Source organism: Pleurodeles waltl, chromosome 6, assembly GCF_031143425.1.
Source record: "Pleurodeles waltl isolate 20211129_DDA chromosome 6, aPleWal1.hap1.20221129, whole genome shotgun sequence".
Taxonomy (NCBI): Eukaryota; Metazoa; Chordata; class Amphibia; order Caudata; family Salamandridae; genus Pleurodeles; species Pleurodeles waltl.
The window spans coordinates 1,233,538,594-1,233,554,026 of NC_090445.1; the positions used below are offsets into that span (position 1 = coordinate 1,233,538,594).

General features: G+C 45.6%; 1 protein-coding gene across 2 annotated transcripts in view; it reads left to right on the forward strand.

Moving 5' to 3' along the window:
* USP54 (ubiquitin specific peptidase 54) overlaps positions 1-15,433 on the forward strand; it is a 1,958,070-nt gene that overhangs the window by 1,838,726 nt on the left and 103,911 nt on the right. The gene's annotated exons all lie outside the window — the stretch shown is intronic.

Genomic DNA, 15,433 nt, shown 5'->3' on the forward strand with positions numbered 1-15,433 from the left:
AAATTATCAATTTCCATAACGTTTCCGAAAGGGAGTGTTCATCAGCTACTTTAAATCACTGGCACAGGCCTCAATTACTAGTACCCCAGTGGCAGATGCGGTATTTGCCTCTCCAGTTAAAGTCTGCTTACCCAAAGTTCACATTTTAATATGTGCAATAATTACAGCTTATAAAAAAAACAGGGCTTACCATATGGATTTTTGCATCTTCCCCATCAAATCTTTATATTTAGGTACTTACCGAAATATAATAATTTTCCCATGGTAAATATCAGCAGGTTTAAACTGCCCACATAAATTAGGGGAAGGTAGTAGGGATGCTGTCTGTATTGCACACGATAATTGCTGGTCGCAGTAAACTTCATAACTTTGCGACCCCTGCCAAACCATGTTCGTGCAGAGGTCTTAATTCATGGAAGATGTTTTCAAAGCCCTGTTGAATCTAGTTACTATAATTTAGGATTTGAAACTTTTTGGAGATAATATTGTCCAGGCCATTGAAACAATTACATTTTGCATTGAATAAACAACTTTACTTTACTTAAAAACTCTTGCCAAAATGCTTTTTTAATCTCTACTTCTAAATGAGACTTGAAACTGGTGTAATCTCACCTTTTGAATATTCCTCTAGTGTTACACTGGATTCAAAAGCATTTTTCAGCAACTGGTAGCTGCGCGCTGGGGGGTGGCACCGTGCATCTTCATACAGAGGCTATTCAGCTCCAGAAATGACGTTCGGAGCCCACATATGCGCTCCTTCTGTGCGCTAGCGTAAGTTCCTTTCTTTCCCGCCTATCTCTTTTAGACTCCTGTTACTTCTTAAAATTGTAAAACACTGTGTAAGGGAAATGTGACCCCATCAAAACAACAGGTTACAAGGAGAGCAGGGCCAGGCATGCTCCCTGGGCTTGGCTTTTCTGCCATACCTCGCCAGCCACATCAGCCCTATCTCTCCTTTTGCGTCTTCGGCAGAGGTATCCCATACCATCAGTTAATCCATCCTCCACATGGTGCCCAGCAGTTTCACAGCCATGGTGCCCACTGCCCCTATGGTCAGGATCAATGGGCCCCCCAACCTCTTGCAGCCCCACTTGCAAAACCACTTTAGTTTGGCCTCAGTGGAGCACAGCAACCCAGTGGGATACAGAATTCAATGATTCTTGCCAGGTAGGCAGGCCATAACATCAGACAAGTGGGTCTTGCAAAATTTTCAACAGGGATATGTTGTTTGACCCTTCAACTGCCACAACTGTCACCAACTCCCCCAATGATTGCGCAGAGGACCATCTCTCCGTTTTGTGGCAGGAACAGAAGGCCTTTTTGGCCAAAGCGTGTATCGAGATTGTGCCTCCCCTCCCAACATAGGACGTGGTTGTTATTCCTGCTACATTCTGGTGCCCCAGAAGGACAGAGGCCTTCATCCAATTTTATACCTGCATCCTTTTCACACACTCCTCTGGATTGAAACATTCAAAATGCTCACCTTGGCTCAGGTCTTATCTGATTTTGGCGACTGGTTGGTGGCATTAGACTTGCTGGTTGCTTTTTTCCATATACCTGTCCTGCTGGCCCATCGGCTCTTCTTGCGGTTCGTGATGGAACAGGAGCAGTGCTTTAAATGGAAATATAGAAGTGCATGTACTCTCTATTTAGAGTACCTGTTTGCTACTGAGAAGTGCCAGTACTCATCCACAACAATGCCTAGAAGTGAAGGTACTCTCACCTTCAATTTAAAGAGGTGCAGGTACTCAATACAGGATAGTACCTGCCCACTAAAGCACTAAAGAGAAGCGTTTTCAGTTTGTATGCTGCTCTGTGGCTTTCATCAGTGCCCATTGGACGTTCACAAAAGTGATGGTGGTGGTGGTGGCAGCACACCTTCGGAGATCAATGGTGCCAGTCTTCCCCTAGCTCAATGGCTGGCCTTTGACGGCTGGCAGTCATCGACCACCTCCACACTATGGCAAACCTCTAGTCATCCTTGGGGTTCACTGTCAACATATTATAATCCCACCTGACCCATTCTCAGATGCTCCCCTTCATCTGTATCATTCTGGACACGGTTCAGTTTCTTACTTTTCCTCTGGAAAGAGAATCCAGGAGATTCAGGCTATTATCCTGATCTTTCAGCCTGGATCCTGGATTTTAATGATGTCGATGCTGAGGCCGCTGGGACTGATGGCCTTCTACATCTTGCTGATCAAGCAAGGCAGGTGGCATATGCGCAGTAGGATCAGAATTCTCAGTGGGCCCAGAATCAAGGGGACCTCTCTAACCATGTTCAGATTTCAGAGGTGACTACAAAAGATGGGCAGTGGCGGTTACTGGACCACAATAGCATCAGACCCCAGTCCTTCTCCATCCAGAGCTAAATGAGTGACTAATGTATCGCTTCTGGGTTGGAGTGGCCATATGGGAGAGGAGGTGATCTGAGGCCTCTGGTGTAGTCCTAACTCTGTATCAGCCTTCTTGAGCTAAGGGCCATCCACTTGACATTGAAAGCTTTCCTTCTTTTCTTCAAGGGGAGACTGGTCCAGGTGCTCACTGGCAACACCACCACTGTGTGGTAATGCAACAAACAGGATGGGGTTGTGTCACAGACCCTGTGACAGGAGGCCTGTGCGCCTTTGGAAATGGCTTGACCACAGAGTGATTTTCCTACTGGAGAACCACCTGGCAGGATCGTTGAATACCAAGGTGGATGAGCTCATCTTGCATGGTGCAAGGTATCTCAGATGAATGGTGAGAACCTTGGCCACGAAAGAGGATGCAGTGTCAGCACTTTTGCATGTTAGGGTGAGTTACCAAGGTGTCTCACTTGGAGATGCGTTTCAGCTCTAGTGGAACTCCAAACATCTGTATGCCTTTCAGTTTGATACCACTCCTGCCCCGTGTTCTCCAGAAGATCAAGACCAACTGAACCCAAGTCATCCTAGTGGCTCCAGATTGGGCACGGGGAGTATGTTATCCTGAATTCATGGGCTTGAGCATCAGTTCTCTGATCAGGTTGCCCCTCCAGAAGGGTCAGCTGTCACAGTAGCAGGGCAGGGTTCTGCACCTGGGCCTTTGCAATCTCTACCTTCATACTTGGAGATTGAACAGCAACAGCTGACAACATTCAACCTTCCTTTGGAGGTGGTTATTGTCATCCTGGCAGTCAGGCGTCACTTGCCAAAAACTGTATACACCTGTTGTTGGGATAAATTTGTAGACTAGTGCAGTACTTGGTGGATAGACCCTCCCTCCAAGCATAGTTATCCAACACTTTGAGTTGTAAACCTAGTCTGGCAAGGCTTTGCTCTGGGCACCATTGAATGGTACCTTTTAGCTTTTTCAGCATTTTTGGGGGGTTGTTGGATCAGCTACCATGGTTTGTCTCCAGTTGTTTTGCCTTTTTTTAAAGGGTTATAGCTTTGGTTTTATTCCTCTCCCTTTGTCATGCCACTGCAGGAGACTGACTTGGTCCTTACCTTTCTGATGTGCACTTCCTTCGAGCTACTTCACAGCTGCCCCTTGCAGCTTCTCACCTTCAAGGCAGTTCCTTGTTTTCATAACATTGGCGAGGCACGTGAGTGAGCTTCAAGCTCTGTGTGTCAACCTTTTTCCCTAAACAAGCTGATTTTGTGGACACCGGCATCTTTCTTACCTAAAATTGACATCGTTTGATGTTGTTCACAACATGACCTAGCTGGCATTCTAGGCTTCACCTCACCCCTCTAAGGAAGAGGACAGACTCTATTGCCTGAGCTTTTACATAGATAGTACCAAAGAACAGCTGGTGAGGGTTCAGCTTGTTGTGGGCTTCTCTGGAGTGAAAAAAGGCAAGGCTGTGCATAAGAGAACCATCTCCCTCTGCATTGTGCTCCACATTAAAATCTGTTGTGTATTGGCTAAAAAGCAATCTCTGGTGAGACTGCTTGCTCATTCTACCCAGGCCAAAGCTGCAATGATTGCATTGACATACAGAAACTCTGTTCTGGACATTTGCCAGGCAGCCACCTGGGTTTTCACCCAGACGTTCATGAAACCCTACTGTCTTTACAGTCAGGTTAGCAAGAGGGGCATTTTGCCTTGTCAAAACCTCTAGTTTAAGTCCACATACAGACCCACAACTAAATAGATAACGTTTTAGTATCTATTCAAAAGGTGAGAAATCTGGGGTTAAATAGCCTCTACCAGAAAGACTGTTACTCAATGTAAGTAGCTTGCTTTTCTAGTTAATTGGAAAATTTGTAATGATGCCACTGTTTTACACAGCAGTTATCACAAGCTGACATTTTCTGTTTTTCATAGCCAGTGCTAATATACAACTTACTGAAGTTAATTTACTGATCTCAGATTAATGAAGTGGTTTGTGATTTGAAGATATTACTTGCACACTGCAAATTGATATCTGCAGCAGGCTTTAACCCACTGAGCTCTTTTAGTGACTGGTTTGAAACAGCCAACCTTCTAATAGGAAGCGTCTCTACTGACGAGGGCTTGTAGTTCCGGTCTAAATGAAACCAATTAATATGTTATTACAATAAAGTGCCTAAGAACATATGGTGTATAGACTGGGCACAAAATGCATCAAGTGACCCATTAACATCAGCACCCTTTGCACACTGTTGCTGGAACTGTCTATTTACTTTCATTTTATTACGTTTATATAGGAGTTTATGTCATATCATTGAACACAGATCACCTAATAGTAAAATCAATAATCTTAAATAGGAACAGAAGGTGAAAGTGAATTATAGATCTTACTGTAGATTTCCTAGATGACTTATTAGTAATATTTATCACTTGTGTTCTTCTTTCCACATCCTGGTACTCACCACTAAGAGGTTTATCCTTGTATTCCCAAATTGGTCAGCCCTTCAAAAGCTTTCTTCTCGGCTCTACTATGCACAAAAGTTGTGCCTCCAGCATAAACTCTGTGGCCCTCCTCCCAAAATTTTGATAATATTCCCCATATTAGGTTGCCAATGATGGCAGCAAAAGGGGTGTGGAGAGAGTTGTAAGTACTGGGAGGAGAAAGGATGAATTGGAGTAATGATATTACCAGTAAATAACCTAGATAACACTTCCTCATAACTTACACATCCTATTCCTTAGTTCTTTGAGGATGTATGTTAGCAGTATGCCTTTATCATGGTCTGAAAGATATACAAAACCCAGAACCAAAAATTACCAACCAAAACACATTAGTTGCAAGAATCAAAACCTTTATACTATCACACTGGAGTAAATTTTTCAAACTGAAAACATTTGCAGAATCAAAAAAGAAAGCTAGTACTTGTTAGTAAAAATCAGCTTCTCTGGACAGAATCTCTTTACGAAAACATACTTCAGAATCTTGAGCAAATTCAACTTGTAATGAGTTATAAAGGAAGAAGGAGTTGCCCAAATGGTAGCCTTGCTAATGTCTGAACTGGAAACACCTGCCTATTTTGCCCACAATGCAGACACTTCTATGGAACAATATGCCTTTACTGACTCAGGTAAATCCCCATCAGAGTCAGATTAAGTCAAAATAATAACTGATTTTATCTAGCTACTGAGAGTATCCTTTGAAGGTTTACCACCTGTCTTGGCAGTACCAAAGCTGGCAAATAGACTATCACTCTATCTAAAATCAACAGTGCTTCATAAAAAAGAATCTACACTGGTGTTACCACATCTAAACAGTGAAGCAAAGAGGCAGAATTTGAACCTCAGTTAAGGAAGGAAGAACATTATTTTGTTCCCTATGAAACACTAAATTGATCTTTGGAAGAAAATGAGGATTAAAGTTAGAACAATTGTAGCCTCAAAAATCATCAGATGTGGGTGACAGTGAAGTAAACAGCCCAGTTCCCAATCCTTCAATTGGAGGTTATTGTCATCAAGAAAAAAACTTCACAGTTAAAAACTTGTCTGAGACCTTCAGCGGTTCCCGATTTTACTCCTAATGTGTTAAATGGATGCAGCCATTCCTCTTAAACTGCAAGGTATTGGAACAGAGTAAACCCAATCCTTATTGGCTAATGAGGAACAGCCAAGATGACCTCTGCTTGATCCCCCTGAATCTTGGCTAGGACCCTAGGGACAATAGGGATTGGAGGAACAGCATATAACTGTACCGTTGGTCAGGGTTTCAAGTGGGCATCTGCTCCACTTGCCGGTTGATCCTGAAATCTGGAGAAAAACTGAGGCAGTTGCATTTTGAGGCAGTCTGCAAAAATATCTGACTCTGAAAGCACCCCAATGTAGTTCAGTCTTCTGAAATGGTATGGGATTCATAACATAGGGTCTGATTTAATTCTTGGTGGAGAGGAAACTCAGTTGCAACAACAAGATTGTTCCCTTCCCACCAAGACTGTGGTCTGCCTGCCCAGTTTAAATGTAGGAGCACCATAGTTTGACGCCCGTGGATACTACCCTGTCTCCGCTGGTCAAAATTCTAAAAAATTTAGATGGGGGGACATAAAGCTGTTTTTCAATGGCAGCCGCCACCAGGTAAAACCTGGGCAGCAAGGGCACTAAAAAGTGCTCAATGCTCCCCTCTCTTAGGGAAGAAACACCCATGGCGAGGGGGGGGCATTTTTTCACTTTTTTAATTTTCTATTTGAGAATAAAAAATGGTAACTTTGTTGTATGGGTCTGTCATTTTTGATTGAGCTGCCCAGTGAAGTTGCAGTGCTTCGGCAGGGACTGCTTTTACAGAGGTTCCTGTCATTGTTTGAAGTGCCCACCGGGCCCTGTAACAAGGACAAGAGAAAAATTGACTCGCTTGATCCATTAAGGCATTGAGAGTTCCCTGTTTATCAACAGCCCTGAGAGATGATAGATTGTTCTCTGCCCACGAGCGTATCATACAAATCAACTGATTCAAACTCTGAGCCCCTATGCCAAACTGCCTGTTAATGTATGCTTTTGCGGCCATATTGTCTGTGTGAACTCGCAAACACTTTCTTCCTGATCCAATCTGAGAATATCTGGAGAGCTTCCACACAGTCATAAGTTCCTTTCAGTTGGAGGAATTAAGTTTTTTCTGCAGGCACCATAACCCCTGGACTAGCAGATCCCCCAGAAATGCCCCCTACCTATGATTCTGGTATCCTTTGTCAGAATAATTTTATCTGGGCGATTACACAAAGTCTCCGGTTCCACATTAGAGGTTAATTATCATCATGCCTCCTGATCTTGGATGTTCCAAGTCACTGAAATGAAAGTCTCTCAATCTTCTGAACCCTGACTCCAGTGTTGAAGAATGTGAGAGACTGCTTTGGCCAAGTAAAACCATGCACAATGGGTTCACCCAGATCAGTGTGGATTTATGCCCAACAGGAGCCCTAGGCATTGTCTTTGAAGACTAAACGTGTCCCTGATCTACCTCTCCCTTCTCTGGGAGCACAGCGTGCTCCTACTATTAGACATTAAGGCCTTTGACTCCTTCAACTGGGCATTTCTTGAAAAGATGATGGAAAAGGTGTGGATGGGTCCTAAGTTTAGATTATTTGTTAGAGTACTGTATTTTCATCACTGGGCCCAAGTCCATGTCAGTGGCATCCTTTCTGCCTCCTTTGCAGTAGGCTGTGGGACCTGTTATGGCTGCCCACTATCTCCTCTCCGCCCTAGCAATAGAACCCCTGGTGGACTAGATACACTGAGACGTGCAGATATGGGAATTCGACTGGGGGAAAGCAGCAGAGGTCCACATTGTCCTATAAGGGGACAACATCCTTCTCTCCATCTTCTGACCCTCCCTGATGATTCCATGATTGCCTCAGATACTCACCCTGTCTGGAGAGGCATCTGGATTGACTATTAACTGGCCGAATTAGTCCTGGGCCCCCTGAGGGTAAACGATAGACGACAACCTGGCCACCACATCTCACAACCCACAGAATCAGCTTCTTCTAAGCAGGGATCCATGTAGCACTTGACCCTAACCTGGAACCTTAATCTGATGCTTCTTGTGGCCCAGTTTACAACAGACATGCACAGGTGGGCATGATTCCCTCTCAATGTCCTAAGTCATATAGGTCAAGTAGCCGCATTCAAAATGATCACACCACCCCGTCCATTGTAGACTTTACAAAATTAACCACTACTGATTCCACATCCTGTTCCATTCCCTAATGGCCAAGATATGTGCCTTCATCTGGCATAACTGCCCGCCCCGGAAATATGCCCACTTACCCTGTGATGGAGGCATGGTCATTGACAGATGTCCGCCTCTTTTACTAGGCAGACCACCTGTTGGTGGTTAATGAAAGGCTGAACATGGGGTGGAGCAATCCAGCGTTCCGTTTGCAGGTGGTAACTATGGGATTCGACAATATTAGAGGCATACTTTATAGAAATACCATTCCCTTATACCTTCTTGAGCTGACCTGGTTATCCCTTCCAACATGGTGCTCAGCATTGAAATTAACTGGCTGGGATAATTGGATCACACTGGAGATCCTGCTATGGAAGGATGATGGCTGCATCACTCATCCTCTTTAGTTGAGTTTAGAGAATGGGACAGTTGGAGACATGCGGCAGGGGACCCATATTAAATTATTCAGATGGACTACAAGTCTCAACAATTTAAATACCTACAAATATGTCACTGTGTCAAAGAACAGCACAATTCCCTTGGGCGGTTCTAGAGTTCAGCCCCCTAGAATCCCAAATTTGTATTGGTCCCATAGAAGAGAAGGGCATTTCACAGATTTACCAAACCCTCACATTTAATTACCCGGACCTGTTTGCACCGTTGTGGTTCCTCTGTGAGGGATGACTGCCCCCCCCCCACAGACAGCTCTGACTGGAGGGATGCATGTATGTCACTGAGAGTCACCTCCTCAAAGCTTAGATTCATTCAGCTTAACTTCATGAACACAACCTACCTGACGCCCTTGAGATTATGGCACACAGGCACATTGGCAGCACCTACATGCTGTTGCTGCCCAGAACCAGAGTCCGTCAGCCCCAGCCCCGGAGATCCCTCTCTTAGGAGTCCTCGATGGGGTGAGTGACTCAGTGGGAGACAGAATCTTGGTGGGAATTGGAACTGTGCTGGACCAGAAAGACATAGCAAAACTGCTGAACTCCGTCTCCTTTACTCCCTGGGTCTGCTGAGTACTGGTAATGGATTGGTGTGTCAAGCAGGAAGAGGCACTTTATGTATCACATGGCTGCCCCAAGAAACATGGGAAAATATTGGGGAAATGGTTGCAGAACCGGGGGTTTCCATAGAGCAAAGTTTCTCAGATGAGCATCATGTGAGGTCTGTGTACGAGTTGTATCATCAGTATGTACAGGGCTATGTTATGTCTTGTTGTCGTATTTTGGACTCTTGCTCTGGGCAAGAATGCTGGTTCAGGGATGACAGTACTTATGTTTGTATTGTATTGTATTGTAATAGTACTTATCTAGCGCTTACTACCCCTGACGAGGTGTTGAAGTGCTTTTCGGCGAGTAGCACGCTACTCCGGACCCCAACAAGAATTAGTGATGGATTAGTATAGGGAAATTTGAGTACAGTTTTAGTATTATTATGAGTTAATTTGAGCTGCAGATATGAGAGTTTGTTAGTTAGATTGACTGGAGTAATGGAGGGGTGGAGGAGGAAAGATATCCAGAAGTGTTAATTGCCTGTCCTACAACAAGTCGCAACTGTAATCCCAACCCCTCCGGCTCACTAGCAGTACCTCACCAAAAACCCAAACAGTTTAAGGTGATTTGTGGCAGCCGTTATGCATGGACTCAGAAGTATGACATCTTGGGGAGTGTCGTGGTTAAACTGAGATTACCCCTTTCTCACAGATATATCATGTCTCAACCAAACACAGGCAATAACAAAGATGCAGTAATGTTTCGCTAGTTTTTATTTAATACAGTATGGTATATTGCCTGGGCTGCAATGATTAGGATAATGAACAGTGCAAGAAATAGAATTGTAAAGACGAGAGTCATGATTATGAAGACCCCCACCATCTTGCATTAGCATGGAAAGACATAAAGGCCCTCATTACAACCCTGGCGGTCAAAGACCGCCAGAGCTATTTTGGAGGTTGTACCACCAACAGGCTGGCGGAACAAACTTGCGGATTATGACCGCGGCCTCACCGCCGGGACTGGCGGTTTACCGCCATGGTTTCCCCCGGGGTTTTAGTCCACCAGGGCAGCGCTGCTTGCAGCACTGCCCAGGGGATTACGAGTCCCCTTCCCGCCAGCCTTTCCATGGCTGTAGGAACCGCCTTGGAAAGGCTGGCGGGAAGGGGAGTCGCGGAGCCCCTGGGGGCCCCTGCACTGCCCATGCAATTGGCATGGGCAGTGCAGGGGCCCCCAGGCACAGCCCCACACTGCTTTTCACTGTCTGCACAGCAGACAGTGAAAAGCACAGCGGTGCAGCTGCACCCGTCCCACAGCCGTAACACCGCTGGCTCCATTTGGAGCCGGCTCCCATGTTGCGGCCCAGCGGGATGTCAGAATGGGCATGGCGGTTACAAATTGGTGGGCGGTGGTTGCCACCTGCCAATGTTGTAATGAGGCCCATAGTGTATAAAATGTCCTACTACCCTATCATAATAGGCCTAACCTTCTACCTCGAGGAGAGCTCGGTATGTTAAACCTAATCTGCCAATGCCATGTCCCTGGAAGGAACGCCCAACCCTTGTTACCTTGAAATGAGATCTCGAGCTCAGACTTCGGAAGAACACAAAGTCCGGGTTAGCGTCAAGGCGACGTGCAGCCTTGATAGCAGCGATGGTATCTGGTCGGAATCCCTCTGATTATCTGCCTAAAGTGTGATGTATTTATCCAGATCTACTTGGACCCCTGACATAGTTTGTTCCAAAATAATAGATAACGCCGCATGCTTGGGGCGGTAATTTCTAATGTGAGCACCTACAGTTTGTTTGTCTTTGTCGCATGAGTTGACGCCTTAGCTCGGTGACACTGATAACATAACTCTAAACAAAAGGGCCTAACTATAAACAAGGCAGCCATCTAATAAGAATTCATTAAATAAATGGTATAAGATAGAGCAGGCTAAGTAGGTTAAAAGTCACTAGGTGACTGGGGCATGAGTCTGCAAGCCAAAGGCTACGCTAACTCCTGTTATCCCATTAAAACAAACTAGGATTCACTACATTGTCATTTATTTCCATACAATAAAATTAGGTTTATTTTTAAAAAAAGGGGAAAAAAAGGGTTTCAGAGACGGACAGCAGGCATGCACAAAACTGCCTGATCGCATGGAGAAAGCAATGAGAAGGGGAGAGGCAGGCACACACACAACCGGGCTGAGCGCAAGCAGAAAGCAGTGAGAAGGAGGGCGAGGCATACAGCAGGCAAAAACGAAAACAGTTTTAGTGCAAGGGCAAAGCAGTGAGAGGGAGGGAGAGACAGGCACACACAAAATCGGGCTGAGTGCAAGCAGAAAGCAGTGAGAAGGATGGGGAGGCAGGCGCACACACAACCGGGCTGGGAACAAGGAAAAAACAATAAGACGGAGGGAAAGACAGGCCGCAGGCATGGACAAAACCGGGCTGAGAGCAAGGGGAAAGCAGTGAAAAGCAGGGCGAGGCATACAGCAGGCATACATACAACCAGATTGAGTGCAAGCAGAAAGCAGTGACAAGGAGGGAGAGGCAGGCATGCAGAAAACTGGGCTTAGCACAAGCAGAGAGCACTGAGAAGGAGGGGCAGGCAGCAGGCACACAGACCACTGGGCTGAGAGGAAGGAGAAAGCAGTGAGAAGTAGGAAGAGGCAGGCTTGCAAAAATCCAGGCTGAGCGCAAGGAGAAAGCAGTGAAAAGGAGGGAAAGGCAGGCACGCACAAAACCTGGCTGAGCCCACGGACAGGCAGGGATGCAAACCATTGGACTGAAAAAGAGGAGAAATTGATGAGAAAGAGGAACAGGCAAGCAGCAGGCACGCAGCCCATGGGGCTGACAGAACGGTGAAAACGGTTAGAAGGAGGGACAGGCAGACAGCAGGCATGCAGAAAATGGGACTTAGAGTCTGAAGAAAGAGGTGTGAACGAGAGACAGTCTGGCAACAGGCACGTCGACCACAGGGTTGAGAAGATGGAGAAAGTGGTGAGAAGGATGGGCAAGCAGGCATGCAGACCAAGGGGCTGAGAGGACAGAAAAAGCGCTGAGAAGGAGGGACAGGCAGGCAGCTGGCACGCAGACCATGGGGCTGAGAGCCTGGAGAAAGCAATGAGAAGGAGGGACATGTAGTCATGCAGGGAAGGGAGCTGAAAAGAAGGAGAAATTGGTGAGTAGGAGGGACAGGCAGGCAGCAGGCACGCTGACCACAGGGCTGAGAACCCAGAGAATGCAGTGAGAAGGAGGAGCAAACAGGCAGCAGGTTTACAGACCAAAGGGCTGAAAGCATGGAGAAAGGGGTGAGAGCGAGGGAAAGGCAAGCATGAACAAAATGGAGCAAGAGCAAGGAGAAAGCAGTGATAAAGAGGGAAAGAAAAGCAGCAGACAGCACTAAACCACACTGAGAGCAGGGAGAAAACAGTGAGAAGGAGGGAAAGTCAAGGACCGGGCATGCAAAAAATGGGGATAAACAAGGAGAAATCAGTGCGAACTAGCGAAAGGCAAGCAGCAGGCCCTCACAACACCCCCGTTTTTTGTGTGCCTTCTCCTTGCTTTTGGATGCACCCACTGTGGTTGGATGCACTTGGGGTGGGGGGTGGTTCAACCCCCTCAGTGCATTAAAAGAAATTCACTGAAAAAAACAAAGGTAACAAGGATGTTTTAGTTCAGAAACAAAATATAAAAAAGGGTTACAGGTATGTTATAATTAGGAAATAGAATTGTTTTTAAAAACTTCAAAATTCACCAAACAATAAAGGTTACAGGGATGTGATTGTTAGGAAATAGAATTTTTAAAAAACCTAGCAATTCAGTGAAAAAAACAAAGTTTCTCGGATGTTACAGTTAAGAAAAATAATTTAAAAAACTCTTGGAAATTCACTGAAAAAAGGGACATTATAGTTAGACACTGTGTTTACTTGCACCAAACCATAGATTTTCAGCAGTTGCCAGCAATAACAATAACTCTATAACTCTCCCCCCTCCCCCCTCCAAGCAATGCATTGCCTATGACCTCACATATTACATCAGTGATGACATCTCAAATTAAATCACTGATGACATCATCCACCTAAAGACTCACATGCCCATTCAAACATCTAATACACCCACTCACAACCTCAGGCAGGTACTCACATACCCATTCACACACCCATACAACTACACGCAAAAACACTCACTCATTGTAAAATACACCCATTTGCTTACTCATATCGCCAGTCACACAACCACTCACTTTGCCATGCAATTACTCACACACCGACCTATACACCCATAGATCTATTCAGACCAATACAATCACCACTTATTGTCATAAACATTCCCTTACTGAGCCACTCACAGACCCATGCACATACTTACTCAGCAATACGGCTGCATACTCAGACATTCAGTCATCCAGGCAATGAGTCACTCACCCATACAAATACTTGTACACCCATTCACTCACTTGCACAACAAATAACACAGTCACTCACCAACGCAGTTACTCACAGATCTGCTCACTTAGTCATAAAGATACTAATACATGAACTCAGTTTCATATACAGTCACTGATACAAGAACACACTCACCCATACATTCATTGACACACTCATGCATACAGTTACTGAGACTTCCACTAACTTGCCCATACAGATACTGACATGGCCTCTTACACACAGCCTCTCACACACTCGGAGCCGCTCAGCCAGAGAATCACTCATTCACTGACTTACCACCACAGCTACACAGAAAGTCACTTACACAGTGAAACAGCTACTGAAACAGCCTGTCACCGAACTATACAGCCACTCACACAACCACTCACATACAAATGCAGACACACTCATATCCACTCAGATGACATATATTACAAATACAGTCACTGATTAGTAGCTCTGGAAAAGTACTAATTTAACTTATGCAGTACCTTACAATGTATCTCTAAATCACATACACATTTTCACACAGTTACACAGACTGGATGATGTCATAAGCAGTGCATGATGGCCATAAGTTATAGTTACGGCTAGGGGAAGAAGCAGGCTCTGTATATACCATATCAAAATGAGATATAGTGTTCAGAGAGTCCAGGGGACTTAACATAGGCTAAAGTAGAAAATACTAATGCTCTCTTTTGTGGTAGTGTGGTCGAGCAGTTAGGCTTATCAGCGGGGTAGTGGAAAGCATTTGTGGTAAACACAGGCAATAAAGTAAGCACACACTCAATGACTAACTTCAGGCCAATGATTTTTATAGCAAATATATATTTTGTAACTTTATTCATAGAACCACAAGACTCAAGTTGCAGGTAAGTACATTTGCAAGTAAGTATCCAACATATGTATTAATACAACTCTTCAATTTGGCAAGTTAAATGGTTTTCAAGAAAACAGCAAATATCTCTTTTAAAAGTTGACACTGCAAGTTACAGAAACAGTTCTGGTGGAAGAAAAGTTAGTTCAGTTTTGAGGTAAATACAAGACTTATAGTTCCAGTCTCCGGGGCTTAGGATGTCCACAGGTTGGGGTTCAAGTTAACCCCAAACACCCACCACCAGCAACAAGGGCCGGCTGGGTGCAGAGGTCAACGTTGATGTAGATTTCAAATGGGCTCGTATGGAGACTGGGGGCCCTCAGAATCAGGCCTGGTTGGAGGTAAGTACCCAGGTCCTCAGAGGCAGACCTGAGGTGTTTAGGAGAGCACCAGGAGGGGGTGGGCACAGCTCAGTACCAAACACACACCCTCAGTGGCACAGGATCACCCGGGTGCTGGGTGCAAACACAGTATTGGGCTCCCAATGCTTTTGAAACGGGGGAACAGTGGGGGTCACAAAGATGTTGCAGACTAGCTCCAGGGGGTAGGTTCCGGAAATTATAGGCTGGACAAGGAGGAGGGCAGCATGCTGAATGTTGCTGGACCTGTGGTCGGATTCCCCAAGGCAGGGGGGCTGCAGGTGGGAGGGGTACCTTTAGGCATTGGAAATCTTCGTCTGTCTCTCTCTCGGTCAGGGGGATCCTCCGGATTTAGGGTGCAGGCGTTGTTGTGTTGGACAGGAGGAGTCAACCAAGAGTGGACACTAAGTTGGAATCGCCTGGGGACCAGCTCTAGTCAGTTGGGCCACCTGGACACGGGGCAAGGGCGTTGGGTGCAGAGTGGGCAGGACTAGCAGATCTGGGGCAGTTCTGGAGTCCTTTGTTGGAGTTTCTTTCTGGACAGGGTCGCTGTCCACAGGAGAACTTGGCCCTCTGGGATGCAGGCAGTCCTCTTGAGGTTTTTAATAGGTTGCTGGTCCTGCAGGATGCGTCGCCTTTTTGTGGCAGGGGTTCAGAAGCTGGAGACAGGCCTGTAGGGCTGGGGCCAAGTCAGTTGATGTCTTC